At 35.1% G+C, this 15,582-nt stretch overlaps 1 pseudogene; it reads left to right on the top strand.

The window, feature by feature from the left end:
- The first annotated feature begins 9,291 nt into the window (after positions 1-9,291).
- On the top strand, positions 9,292-10,249 carry LOC125121107 (olfactory receptor 8U8-like; annotated as a pseudogene).
- The last annotated feature ends 5,333 nt before the right edge of the window (positions 10,250-15,582 follow it).

The raw sequence follows: 15,582 nt of genomic DNA, 5'->3' as shown, positions 1-15,582 counted from the left end.
CTGAATAGACATTTCTCCAAGGAAGATAGAGAGATGGCCAACAAACACATGAAAAAATCCCCAACATCACTGGTTATAAGAGAAATGCAAATCAAAACTACCATGAGATATCACCTCACACCAGTCAGAATGGCCATCTTTAATAAATCCACAAATAACAAGTGCTGGAGTGGGTGTGGAGAAAAGGGAACCCTCCTGCACTGTTGGTGGGAATGTCAACTGGTACAGCCACTATGGAGAACAGTTTGGAGATACCTTAGAAATCTATACATAGAACTTCCATATGACCCTGCAGTCCCACTCCTGGGCACATATCCGGACAAAACTCTACTTAAAAGAGACACGTGCACCCGCATGTTCATTGCAGCCCTATTCACAATAGCCAGGACATGGAAACAACCCAAGTGTCCATCGACAGATGATTGGATTCGGAAGAGGTGGTATATATACACAATGGAATACTACTCAGCCATCAAAAAGAATGACATAATGCCATTTGCAGCAACATGGATGGAGCTAGAGAATCTCATACTGAGTGAAATGAGCCAGAAAGACAAAGACAAATACCATATGATATCACTTATAACTGGAGTCTAATATCCAGCACAAATGAACATCTCCTCAGAAAAGAAAATCATGGACTTGGAGAAGAGACTTGTGGCTGCCTGATGGGAGGGGGAGGGAGTGGGAGGGATCCCGAGCTTGGGCTTATCAGACACAACTTAGAATAGATTTACAAGGAGATCCTGCCGAGTAGCATTGAGAACTTTGTCTAGATACTCATGTTGCAACAGAAGAAAGGCTGGGGGAAAATGTAATTGTAATGTATACATGTAAGGATAACCTGACCCACTTGCTGGTCAGTGGCAAAAAAAAAGAAATACTGTATTAGGGGCTATGAAGGAGAAAAATTGTTTTTCATGGTTGATCTGAGTTACCGATAAAGAATTTGGTTCCTGTTAAAAAAAAAAAAAAAAAAAAAAAAAAAGCAAAGTTGAAACTTTCCTGGACAAGGGTCAAATGCCATGACAATTCCTAAAAAGGAAGATGTGAGGAAAGACAAGAATTTAAAACTGAGTATCTATTATGACCATAGTTTTGAGTCAAAAAATCCATTTCTGATTTGTAAATTAATTTAAGTGAAAACAGTAAGAATGGAAAAAAAATAATTTGTGGCTTCTGTAATTTTTATGCTGTATACTTCTTCTGGCAGTGAGTTAAGCAATTTGTAAGCATCATTTATTTCTACAATTACATTAATCCATTTTTTTAATCCATTCAAGTATCGTTTGAATTTTAAGCCAATTTTCAGATAAGATAGTAGTGCTTTTGAGAAGAGTAATGGCCAAAATCCACAAGCTAATAAATGATAGAACTGGGATCGAAAACAAATTTAACTCAAAAGCCCACACTCCCAACAATTACATGAACCTGCATAACAAACTGTGTATAGTTCATATTTTCATTACACAAAGTTCAACTAAACTTAGATATTTATAGTATATACCTAGGAATTAATGTATAATTTTATAATTAAAATTTTACACACCTTTTATAATGTCGGGATAAATTGGGGCTTAGCCACAACATTAAAAAAAAGTTGTTATTTGGTGATGTTTTAATAGCTTTATTTACATATATACCATGAAATTTATCTATTGGAAGTAAATTCATTGTAAGCAAAATGATTTTAGTATTTTTTTTAGTAAATCCATTGACTTACGCAACCATACCATTATCTAGATCCAGCTCCAAAGTTGTGACTTTACAAAAGTCGATATTTGTAATAAAGTTGTGCAAATATAACCATGATCCAGCTGTAGATATTTATTTGCCTTTCTGCCCATTTCCAATTAATATTCAGTCCACCTATACCTTCAAGCCACTAGTGACCTACTTTCTGTATCATGTTTTTTTTTTTTTTTTCTGTTTTAGGAATTCTCATGTAAATGGAATCATATAATGTATAGATTTTTATGTCTGGCTTTTTTAACTCCACAAACATTTTTGTTTATTTAATGGTGTACCATGTATTAGAAATATGATGCTTTGTATTACTGAGTAGCATTTTCATGTATGGATATATTTTGTTTATCCATTTACCAATTGATAAACATTTGGATTGTTCTATTGTTTGCATTATGTGAATAATGTTGCTGTTAATTTTGCATAAGGATGTTAGGTTTACACACATGTTTTTATTTTTCTTGTATTGATATCTTAGAGTACAATTTGCTGGGGTAATTGGATAAACTTAAAACTACCTTTTATAAAACTACCAAAAAGTTTTCCAAAGTTTTTATTCCCACAGAAAAATGAGTCGTCTAGCTTCTTCATAATACTTAGTATTGACATTTTTTTTTTATTAGAGCCATTTTAGTTGATATGCAGTGACACCCTGGTGTGTGTTCTGGTTTTGTTTTTTTTTTTTTTTTTTTTTTTTTTTGGCCCTTTAGGGCTGCACCCACAGCATATGGAAGCTCTCAGGCTAGGGGTCCAGCCAGAGCTATAGCTGCCAGCCTATACCTCAGCTAGAGCAACGTGGGATCTGAGCTATGTCTGTGACCTACACCACACCTCATGGCAACGCCAGATCCTTAATCCACTGAGCAAAGCCAGTGATCAAATCCTCTACCTCATGGTTCCTGGTTGGATTCATTTCTGTTGCACCATGACAGGAACTCCCCTGCTGTGGTTTTAACTTGCCTTTCTTAAATGGCTATTACTGAGCTTGATCTCTCTTTTATGCTTGCACTGATCTTCTAGTCTGTTGGTTATACCAACCAGTATTGGACCAAAATTGGACCTCACCTTATCTACAACTTTGGTCTTTCCAAGAAGAGCCACTAAGATCACATTTGTTTTGAAAACAACTCTGTGAATGGGCTTTTTCAAGTTCCACTCTGTGTCAAATTAGCCAATCTAGAAGCAAATCCTCTCAAAATAACACTTCTGTATATTTACATGACAAATCTGATTTATCCAAAATGAAATTTGTTTTTTGTCCATTTGTATGATGGAATACTACCTAGCAGGAAAATGTAGTGACTTGTCAAAGTACAAGTTGAGATTGTGCATTTGACCAATTGTGGTAGATTCATTTGTAAAGTTAATCAATGAAATAAAAAATAAATTATATACTCATAGAATAATTATTTAATATGCCAAATATATAGTTTCCAACAACATAACTCCTATCCCGATCATATTTGGCACATTATGTTTCAGTGAAAACTTTAGGGTCTATGCATAATGTTAAAAAAAAACTTTTGTCCCTCTCCCCCTTATATTTTGGACCAGTATTATAATATTTTGAAGTTTATTTAATATAAACTATGTGGTAGATTTACCAGATATGTTCTGTGTGGGTAAATCAACTTAGCAAATTGTTAACAAAAATTTTCTTGTCTAGCTCTATATTATAAAGAGAAGGAGGATAAAGAGAAAGTCATGTTACTCCTAAGAGAAATAGAGAATAAAATCATTTGATATTTGTCCTAAGAGTAAGGTGATTAATACACTTTATGTTAGAAAATCAGTGAAGGAAAAGTCTTGGAGGATTGGAGACATTGCTCTGAGATGGTTACAGGAAGTGGTGTTTGTATATGAAGTTGAAAGAAGTGTAGATAGGGGCTTCTTAAACTGTGCTTATGCGCCATTAGCATATTTCACAATTTAGTGAGTCTTTACCAGGATTCCCTGATGAAACAACATAGAAGGTAGTTGGGGAGAATGCAGAGCAGAAAGGAAGTGCATCCCAGGTAATGAGAGGAGAGTGTGTGCATATAACCAGGAATGAGCTAAGATGCATGTACACACCTTGAGACTGGAACACAATTGCCTTGTTTTGAAAGCTTCTTGAATGCCAAAGTTTTGTGATCCAGACAGTGGTTTAGACAAGAGTCTTCAGTGGAAAGCAGGTCCCTTTGAAGTTCTGAAACAAAGACTCATCATTCTAGAGTCTCCTTCCACTACTAACCAGCCAAATGAGGGAAGGCAAAGACTTACAGATCTTCAGAGTCACCTGACGTCATCATTATGTTGAAATGGTTCTACTGGAGAAGAACACACTGGTCAGCAATGTTGATTCCTCCACTATGACAGAGGAGCATGACATCAATAAAACCATCTCTTACTTTCATCTTCCACTGGGAGGTCTTCACCCATTAGGCAGATACCAGTGAAAACAGACAAATCTAGGAAAAGAAACTTTTGAGCAATAACCTGTTCCTTACTAATTATCTTGTCAATTTTTACCCAAAGGGTTTTCTTCTAAACCTCCCAGTTTAAGGAGATCTAATATGAGACATTCCAAGGAAAATATTTTTTATCAGTTACACTAACTTTGTGACAAAGTATTTAGTGCCTATTTTGCACTATATCTTTTTTTAATATTGCAAAATTATTGATGAATGGCCCTAGTTTAAGAATAGACAGCCAGAGCAGAGTTTTTGGTAAGCACGGAGGGCACATGTTCTTTGGAATCTTTTTTTATTTCCCCTGGAATTAAGTATGAGAACTCATAAATCATCTAAAAAATAAGAATGAAATTATGCAGTGTCTTTTCATATACACCCACTAGTTAATCATCTTTAAAATGTTGATATATTGATCCAATCTAATGTTTCAGGATGGAAACACTTCATTTACTACATTACAGTTGATTGAGTAGCCAAGTTCTGTTCAATAGACATGGTGTTTATTACATGTTTACTCACAGACACTATGCCCTATAAATCTTGTTTGTAATGAGCTATGAGAAAGAGCAATGTGTTGCAGGAATGACTAAGCCCTGAATTAAATATGGATACTTCCAGTGGTTGCTACAGTTTTGGGTAGAAATCTGTGGATTCATGTCAAACAGGACCATCGGGAAATACAGAAAGGATTTACTGTATAAACTTCCTGAATGCTCACATAAAATGTAGTCTTGGTTTTCCATGGCCATCAATAATACGTCCTTTATCCTTTTTGCTTTGTTTAATCATTTAATGTGATATAATAATATAATATTTTAAGGTTAAAACAAAATATTGGGGAATCAAATGTAATTTCTGGACTCTATTTCTAATTCATTAGTAATGATTTCCTCTTAATTATATTCAAGGTTGAAAGGCTTGCCTAGGGACACTATTTGGAGTTTTGTTTGTTTGAAGTATCATACTGTGCATAATAGTCAATATGTATCCCAAAGCCATTCTAACTCCAAATCACAAATCATGGCATTTTCTAACAAGGCATAAGCAGAGCTGAGACATTGAGCTATTTGTACTATATATATCTGTTACAATTGTACCAGATACTCCCTGATGGAAAAAAAAAAATTGAAAAAGAGAGAGACTATACATTCTTAGAATAATTATTTAACATCTGCCACATGAAATTCAAACATATAAACTTCTTATCTAGATCATCATCTACACGATGGAACCAGGTTGTGATGGCTAAGCCTTTGCTATATTTACTTTTTAAGTCAAAGTGTCCTGTTTACACAGCATGAAAAAGAAACACAAGATTTTACTCCCCTATTTATTATATTGCAGACAAGTGTTAAAGTACTTAATAGAAAACTAAGGAGTATATTTTCTAGTCATAACCAGCATATAAAACACGCAATCCTATTCTAATCTCCCCAAACACTAAATGGAAACATATTTCTTATTCATCACATAGCTCAGAGTGACTAAGGTGTAAGTTGGTGCCCAGAGCTTTTACCAAATGTCCTGTGTGTACTGTATTGAGGATCATGCCCTTGGAGGACCTGGATGCACATCTCCTAGGGAGCTATTTGTAAGAATTTTAAAATGGTAACCCCTGCCTGATTTAAAAGCCAAATTTCAAGACTGACACTAATAACTTACAACAAAAAATCCTTTGAAAAATAAGCTAATAATATTTTGAGAATTAGGAAAATCTTAGAGCACTCATGCTATACCAAAGACAGAGCTGTAGGTAGGCAGATCTTCAAATACAAGGGATTGCATCAATAAATCTTCAGCCTGCCTTGGCATCCCAGTTGAGCAGGGACTGTAATTTAACATTTTTGATGATCTTACTTGCATCATACTCTGAGAAACATCCTCTGGGACAGAGACACTGATAAAACCAGGCAGTCATCTACTATCCAACCAATTAGGAGGATAAATAGGAATACCCTCTACCCAAGTAGGTTAGAGGAATATATTTCAAAATGGTGAATCTGACTCACTGATGTGTAATAACATGGCCAGAACAGCTCAAGATAAGATATTTTAAATTAAAGAGTATAACACAATGGAGTAGGATGAAAACATCTGACATACATTTTGCAAAATAAAGGTAAATGGTATTTATTCACATTTCATATTAGTTTGGTTGAAAGTATCAAGAGCATCCAAGTTTGAAGTGAACAAGAACAACTAAAAGAGTGGGAGTGAGTGAAGAGATAACCTAGTCTAGTTGCTTTTTAAATGCTAATAAATTGGGCTTCAAAATGTTTGAGTAAGTTTCCCAAGCTCAAGTTGCTAATTAAAGTCAGAAAAAGGTCCAAAATTTAAGGTTGAATGGGTGCAATGTATTCATATGTATAGAATTTGGAGAAATTAGACATGTACTTAACCCTAGTTTTTTGCATGTTCTCTTTTTGGAACTTTCTTTGCCTCAAATCTTTCTTAAATGTTAGTTTTGATGATGTTTACCTAGGTAAATCTTCCTGTAACCTTTCCCCTGTCAAAGTATTCTAGTTACAAGGCCTGCTATTATAAGTGTTTGGGTTTCAGCAATTAACTCCATCAGATTATTATAACTCACTATTCTGAATCTGTGTAATTGCTACCTTCCTCTGTTTATACACTAAGAATTTTTTGTTTTGTTTTGTTTTGTTTTTTTGCCCTTTTAGGACTGCATCCGCGGCATATGGAGAGTCCCAGGCTAGGGGTCTAATCGGAGCTGTTGCTGCCAGTCTTAGCCAGAGCCACAGCCATGCCAGATACGAGCCACATCTGTGACCTACACCACAGCTCATGGCAACACCAGATCCATAACCCACTGAGTGAGGCCAGGGATCGAACCGGCAACCTCAAGATTCCTAGTCGGACTTATTTCTGCTGCGCCACGAAGGGAACTCCACTCTAAACTTCTTGATGGATGAATTCTAACCTTTATTTATGGTCACCAAAACTCCAAAATATAGTTGATACAAATAGGAAGTAGATCAAGATGTTTTAATGTATAAAAATAGCAAATTTGGGACTTCCCCTTATGGCACAGAGGAAATGAATCTGGCTAGGAACCATGAGATTTCAGGTTCCTTCCCTGGCCTTTCTCAGTGAGGTAGGGATCCGATGTTTCCATGACCTGTGGTTTAGGTCACAGACACAGCTTGGATCTGGCATTGCTGTGGCTGTGGCGTAGGTTGGCAGTTATAGCTCCAATTAGACCCCTAGCCTGGGAACCTCCATATGCTGTGGGTACAGCCCTAAAAAAGATAAACTAAAATAAAAATAGCAAATTTATACAATGACGTACATTGTGTTTTATTAAGAAAATAAAAATTCTAGTTTAGAATTTATGAGAAGATTTGGAAAAAGTAGGCCCATGATTGACCTGATTACAATCTATTTCAAAACTATGCTTTCTACATTTACATGAGCTGGAAATTTTACTGAGGATTAGAAGGGTGGCTATCGGACAAAGATCACCATTATATTCATAGATATATCTTCCAAAGCAAAGAATATATTAGGAATAAGTGAAAGAAATGTTCAAATACATTTATTATGTTATTAATCTTAAATTAGTTAATATAAAATAATATTTAATTCCCTATTATCTAATATTTAGAAAATACTTTATTAAAAAATTGAAAAAAAAAAGCAGCAAGGCAGTCAACCAAAATGTATCTAATGTCTATCAGAAGAAGAGGTATAGGAATAGAAGGTTGTTATAAATGTGAGAGAAAATATAAATGAAGTATGTCTAAAGTGATTTTAGAACACAAATGTGAAATATATTAACTCAACTTGGGATGTAACTCTTCAAGGAAGAGAGATGACAATTAAACAGGGTTTAAAAACAAATAGAGTTTTCCCTTTAACCATTTTTTCTTGTAAAGAAGTATACAAAGCTTGGCATGTACAGCAGAAGAGAAACATCAAAGGACATCGTTGTTGACAAAGATGCCAAAAAATAAATAAATGAAGTAGGAAGACAAAAAGTATAATTAAAATATAATGTTTCTATGATAAAAGGTAAACAAGTTGAAAGAGACTTATCACCTAACTTATAAAGAGACAATCATTTCCAAATCCCTTGTAAAGAATATCAGCATTATTCTAAATTACAACGTATCATAAAATTTTACCAGCATTCATTTCCTTTGATCATGTAACTTCATCCTTAAAAGATAAAGATGTTTGTGTAATATTATAACAAGAAAAACCTGGACATAATTGAAGTTTCTCACAATAGGACAGATAAGATCTACCATAGTGCCAGCATAATAATGAGGTGTGGAATTTTGAGTCAGAAACATATGGATTTAAACACAACTAACTGTACTCAAACCAATCTCCTGACTTTGTTGGGGGGGTAGTATTTATGTTTCAATTTTCTCTTCCTCATCTATAGATTGGGCATAACAATATGGTTTTTACATAAAGATTTAGCAAAAGATTGGAGTAAATGAACTCACTGTGCCTTCCATACATACCCATTTTCTCTGTATTGTCATTACTAAGATAACTGTGAAGATAATTTGCAATCTAGAGTGATCTTTAAGTAAAACATTTTTCAAGCAAAGCAAAATGCAAAATATTTCTGCCAGCATTGAAACAATGTAGAGTTGTGTCTGCACAGGTACAATGAGAGATCCATCAGAGACAGGAGACAATGAAGAAAATTTGTTTTCCTTTATGCTATTCGTGTTAATATTTTTCCTCTTTTTTTTCTTTTTTTTAACATTTTTTTTCAATGAAAACAATAGATAAACCTCTTCACAAGTCAGGTTAAAGTTGCAAATAGCTTTATGCCCAGAACCTTTCAACAGAAACCCAGGCGATGAATGCAGACTCTTCCACAGCTCCATTCTTTGTGTAGACAACGGAATTGGGAGAACAGAAATATGGCTTTCTCATATATATATATATATTTCTTTTTTCTCTCCACCGACTCCCAGAATCCCTATATATTAACAATCTCAGTATTAGCACCAAATCTCTTCACAAGATATTCTCATATAAGAACACTACTTATATAATGGCACCTCAATTTCAGCTCTTTTCTCTACTTCTCAGACAGATTCCTTAAAGATATATGCCTCAGATCAACTGCACCCAGGTCCAGGAGTTTATTCTCATTGGCCTCACAGATCAAAGAGAATTAAAGATGCCTCTCTTTGTGATCTTCTTGTCCATCTAACTCTTCACATTAGTAAGCAATCTAGGTTTAATCCTAGTCATTGGAACAGATCCAAAACTTAACACACAAATGTACTTCTTTCTTATCAACCTGGCTTTTGTTGATTTCTGTTATTCTTCTGTCATTACACCCAAAATGCTTGGGAATTTCTTGTACAAACAAAACATCATCTCTTTCAATGCACGTGCTGCTCAGTTAGGCTGTTTTCTCACTTTCATGGTGTCAGAGTGTTTGCTTCTGACTTCCATGGCATATGACAGATATGTGACCATTTGCAACCCTCTCCTCTACATAGTCTCAATGTCCTCGGGAGTCTGTATTCAGCTGGTGGAAGCCCCTACAGCTACAGATTTTTGATGGCACTGTTTCATACCATCATCACCTTCCACCTCTCCTACTGTCATCTAATATCATCAATCATTTCTACTGTGATGACATGCCTCTCCTCAGGCTAACTTGCTCTGACACACACTCCAAACAGCTCTCAGTTTTGGCCTGTGCTGGTGTTACATTCATCTGCTCTGTCCTGGTTGTCTTTGTCTCCTACACATACATTATCTCTGCCATCCTGAGGATGTGCTCAGCTGAAGGAGGACGCAAAGCCTTCTCCACATGCAGCTCCCACATGCTGGCAGTCACCATATTCTATGGCACCCTCATCTTTATGTACTTACAGCCAAGCTCCAACCATTCCCTCGACACAGATAAGATGGCCTCGGTCTTCTACACAGTGATCATGCCCATGTTGAATCCATTAATCTACAGTCTTAGGAACAAGTATGTAAAGAATGCCCTGAAAAAAGTTATCATAAATAGAAACCAGGCTTTTGTCTTTATAACATTTAAAAAATAATTTGAATAAACAAAAGAGGACTTTCTTTAATGATCTTTTTTTCTCCCCTTGACTATTAAAACTAAAAGAGTGCCTTTCTCTTACTTAGTATCCAATAAAATTTTATTTACTGTAAAATAAAATCATTCTCTGAATTTTTTGTGGTCAAATTTGACTTCAAGTTATAATTTATATGCATAAATTACCATAAGGATCTGTGTCATAGCATTTCTCAAATTAAAATATATATATATATATATATATATATATTATAAAAATTCACCATTTCATCTGATAGCTGCATAGCTAGAAACTAAACAAGAGCAGAAAAAAACAGAGGTACCTTGAACACACAGGTTAAGTTTATAAAAATGCTTTAATGATGAATTGTAAAGAATGCTTTAATATATTTTCCTGATTCAATGCTTAGAGATAACTGTGAAGCAGTGGTCTTAACCTGGAACAATTTCCTCCCTCCAGAGCATATATAGCAGTGTCTAGAAATATTATTGATTTTCACCAGGATGAGGCAGTATAAAGGAATACTATCTAGACAGCTGCTGCCTAAACATTGCTATCTAGATAGTTGAGCCTAGGGGCCTGTTAAATTACAGTGAACGAGGAATTCCTTCACAAAAAATCGAGTCCAAAATGGTAATAGTGCCAAGATTAAGAAAGCCTGCCCTACAAAGTTCCCTTCATGGATCAGTGGAAACAAAGCCAACTAATATCCATGGACACAGGTTTGATCCCTGGCCTCACTCAGTGGGTTGAGGATCTGGTGTTGCTGTGAGCTTTGGTGTAGATTGCAGATGTGCCTCGTATTCTGAATGGCTGTGGTTGTGGTGTAGGCCGGAGCCTATATCTCCGATTTGACCCCTAGCCTGGGAACTTCCATATGTCTAACAATTGGCCCTAAAAAGACAAAAATAAAAATAAAAAAGAACAGAAAGCCTGCTCTAACAATTATTTACCATAGTGAGCTCTTGGTGTGTTTTCCCTTGTAAGAGTGGGTGTCTGTATCTCTTTGTTGGAGAAGTGCGTCAGGCTGCCTGAAGGGGCTATGCCTGCATCCCAGTTAAGGCAGAAGTTACTGGAAATGTACATCCCACAGGGGGCAGCTGCTCACCAATGACTGACATCTGACAGGAGTATAAGGTTACCCTTGAACAATGCAGGTTTGAACAGCATGAGTCCACCTCTACATGGATATTTTCCACTAGTACTTACTACAGTAGTACAAGATCCATGGTTGTTGAATTGGAGGATTTGGAGGAACTACTGAGATCCATGACTAACTATAAGTTATAATCAGATTAACCCATGCATTTGTGGGTTAAGAGTAGCTCAAGGGTCAATTTTATATACCCAAGTTCCTTGGTCCACTCAGAGTAATTCCAAAGTTTGCTCTACTCTTTCTCCAGAACTATTCCATGGAATCTAACCAAAATTATTATCATAGGATTTTAATGTTATGCCATTGCTTGGCTTACTTCCTTAACAGTTTCCACTTCCCATTCAACCCAACAATTCCTGGGAACAATTCCTAATAAATCACATTTATACAAATCATTGACTCAGCATCTTCTTCTTGGGGGAACCAACTTAAGATGGTATTATCATTTCTATGTACTACATTATTTGTGTAATTTTCCAGAAAAGCGTTATTTTGATAATAAATATATTTTGAAACATTATTTTTTTTCACATGCATAAACATTTCTCAGTCTACTGACTCCTACTTGAGTTCTTCAGTACCTCTTCCTATCATAGAATGGACTCAGAAGTTTTAAAACAAGACTGGAAAAGTAAACATCTGAAGGATTCTTTAGAATATATAGTCAGATTTAGTTTACTCTTAGCCACAAAAGTAGAGATCTTTTTCTTCTTGGAGAAGAAGGACAAATGAATAGATGTGGATGTCAAGAGATACTTTTTCTGTGCGTTTTTGATGTGGCCACAGATTGGCTAAGAAAACAAACTGGAAGTGTGCTCTTTAGACTAGGTCACCAAAGATATTGAGTAATAATGGAAAGAGACAACCTTGAAGAGAAAATGACTACTTCATAAGCATTTTAAGGATTAAGTAAAAAATGTTTTGTCTTAAAATATTCATGAGTAGATTCTTGGGAGAGTAAGGTATTTAGTTCTTTGAAAGACATGTTTTTAGAAAGGTCACAATGTAATCCTTATCTTTATTCAAATCGTTATTCAAAAATAGATTTAAGGAGTTCCCGTCGTGGCTCAGTGGTTAACGAATCCGACTAGGAACCATGAGGTTGAGGGTTCAATCCCTGGCCTTGCTCAGTGGGTTAAGGATCCCCCGTTGCCATGAGCTGTGCTGTAGGTTGCAGTCGCGGCTCAGATCCCAAATTGCTGTGGCTCTGGCATAGGCCAGTGGCCACAGCTCTGATTTGACCCCTAGCCTGGGAACCTCCATATGCCACAGGAGTGGCCCAAGTAATGGACAAAAAAATAGATTTAAATCCTGGTGTTAATCAACAGCAACAACATTATGAACAATTAAAACAACAACAAATCAATAATAGTAGTTCAAAAATTGGGGAATATTAGGGCAATGATGTCATATTAAATGCAAGGCTGAAGATGTAAGGTTCCTCAAACACCTGGGAATGATGCTGATTGATCTCAGCCTGACTTGGGATTCCCAAGGGATGTGGAATATAATTTTTCTAATGATCTTACTAGCATCATACTCTAAGATTCATTGGGATAGGTTATTGACAAAACCCTGTAGTTTGTTGCTACTCAAACCCACTTGGAGAAGACATAGGAACTCCTTCTACCCAAGTAGTTTTGAAGGCTATATTTAAAACTTGGGATAAAAATGAGTATTTATTAAATGAACTGGAATATAATTGATGTTATAATAAAGCATTTTTGGTGGCATTTTAGTAACAAGGGTAAACTGTTTCCTCTAATTTATTTCATGTATGTATACATGTCTATTACATAAAATATATATTTTTATTTGTTTGGAATAAAAATAAAAAAGATTTGAGATCTCCAAAATCTATTCAACCATTTGGACAAGTCAGGGATTTAACTGATTATATTGTAAACTATGTCAAAACTGTCCTCATTTTTGCAAAAGCTGGTCATTTTATCCAGAATATCACTATGTCTCTTATTATATTTATTGTAAGTAAAGAACATTAATAATGAGCATAGGAAATAAATTGAAGTAAAATTATAAACATTAATCTTCAATTTCTCATTACCAAGCATCTAGAAGGGGCTACATTAGGAAATAAATGAAAAAGTCATGGCATCCACTCATGAAGTCGACAATCTATCTATGTAATAGTCTACATATATCTATATGTATATGGATGGAAACCATAAGTGATATTTAAATAGAGTTATGTATAAAATGTTTCCAGCACACAAAAATGAAAATCAGTGGGTCAAAGAGCATGGGAATTGGAAATTAGGGAAGTTGGCATTTGGGTAGGCCTTGAAGGATAAAAATGAGTTTTTCCTCCAAATCTTTATTCACCATAAACCTGGTGGAGATGAACGTAGGAAAAAGCACACAGGAACTAAGGAAGCATGAGAAGTCATGTGGGAATTGAGGACCACAATACAGTTATTCCTGTTAGATTATTACATGTTGACTGTAGCAGAAGAGAAGGGATGTTAGTGGAATTCAAATATAAAATATCATGGATCCGATCATAAAACATCATATGCAATATTTGAATACCAAGATGAGATGAAATGGCATACTAAAGTTTTAATATATGCTAAACAGTGAACCCTGAGCCAATATCTTGAGACTTGAAAGCCAAATTTCTAATCAAATAGTTGCTTAATTATTTTAAAATGGAATTTATATATTTGTGGAACTGTAACTAGGCTTTTAAACACATTGATGATCTTTACATCTCGTGTAATGATCATTATCATCAGAAAGCATCCTCTTCCCACAGGATGTTGTAGAAACATGCATTTATACAAAGCTTAAAATTATATTTGAATGTGATATCCATACTTTATGAAGAACAACTACCTTCTCCTGATATATTCCTTCATCTGTTTTCTGACAATGTACATCAGCCGGATATATATTTCTGTTGTTAATTTATTCTTTGCTGAGTTTATATTTGAGAAGCTAACAATAAAAATAAGACAGTTTTTTCTGTAATTTAAAATACATATTGGATATAAATCTTCATATTTATCTGCATCCAAAAGTTAAGGATTTTCTGTGTTTTTCTTATTTGGTAATCTGCCTATTCCAGCATCTTACTCTGACCCTGACTAAGCACTCTCTATCTTGCCTCCGGTGAATTTTAAAAATGATTGCACTGACTTCTATGTATAAATAGGTTAGCAGAGCAACTTTTTTAAATGATTTTTATTTTTTTCCATTAAAACTGGTTTACAGCATTCTGTCAGTTTTCTACTATAATTTTTAACACAATGTTTTCTGTTTTAAAGTCTATTTTATTTCAATATTCAAAATACTTTTAGATATAAAATAGTGCCACTTACAGATCAGGAAACAGGAAGAAACCAAATTTTTTTTTTTGTTTATTTTTTAAGGGCCGCATCTGTGGCATATGGAGGTTCCCATGCTAGGGGTCTAATCAGAGCTGTAGATGAAGGCCTTTGTCACAGCCACAGCAATGCCAGATCTGAGCCACACCTGTGACTTGCACCACAGCTCATGGCAATGCCAAATCCTTAACCCACTGAGCAAGGCCAGGGATCAAAAATTCAATCTCATTGTTCCTAGTTGGATTTGTTTCTGCTTTACCACGACAGGAACTCCGAAACTGAATTTTTGACATGCTATGTTTCTGTAACTGGACAGTGACAGAACCATTCAAACATAGGTGTCCCAATTTTATTCAGGGTTCTTTCTACTATATCTCACTTGGCATCAATCTCAATGAAATGGTACTTTTCAATACTTACCTGTCATTAAAGAAACAACTGTGCGTTACTTTCTTTTCTTATAGATAAAATAGCATAAGTGAATTCAAATGGAAATTTTACATTTACATTTTAAGGAGGTTGCCTCTGCTATTTCTTTTAGTAAATAAGCCAAGAAAATTTGAGTAATATCACTAAGGAACACGATAACTAACACATGACATTGCCATGATTCAAAATCTAGTCTCATATTTTTAACACTACATCATACTGTCTTTTAATATAAAAGATCATTACCATCCTGATGAAATAAATGCTTTTAATGTAGCACTAGTAAAAAAGAAACAGAATGCCTGGGGTGACTATTATGTGAGTTAATTGACAATGGAAAGAAAGCTTGTTTGTATACAGTTAAGACAGAAACTTCAGTCTAATTTAGTGAGTATTCTCTG

This window comes from Phacochoerus africanus, chromosome 2 (assembly GCF_016906955.1).
Source record: "Phacochoerus africanus isolate WHEZ1 chromosome 2, ROS_Pafr_v1, whole genome shotgun sequence".
In the NCBI taxonomy this organism is placed as follows: domain Eukaryota; kingdom Metazoa; phylum Chordata; class Mammalia; order Artiodactyla; family Suidae; genus Phacochoerus; species Phacochoerus africanus.
Note: the sequence above shows the minus strand (reverse complement) of the source record. Positions and strands in the feature narration are given on the sequence as shown.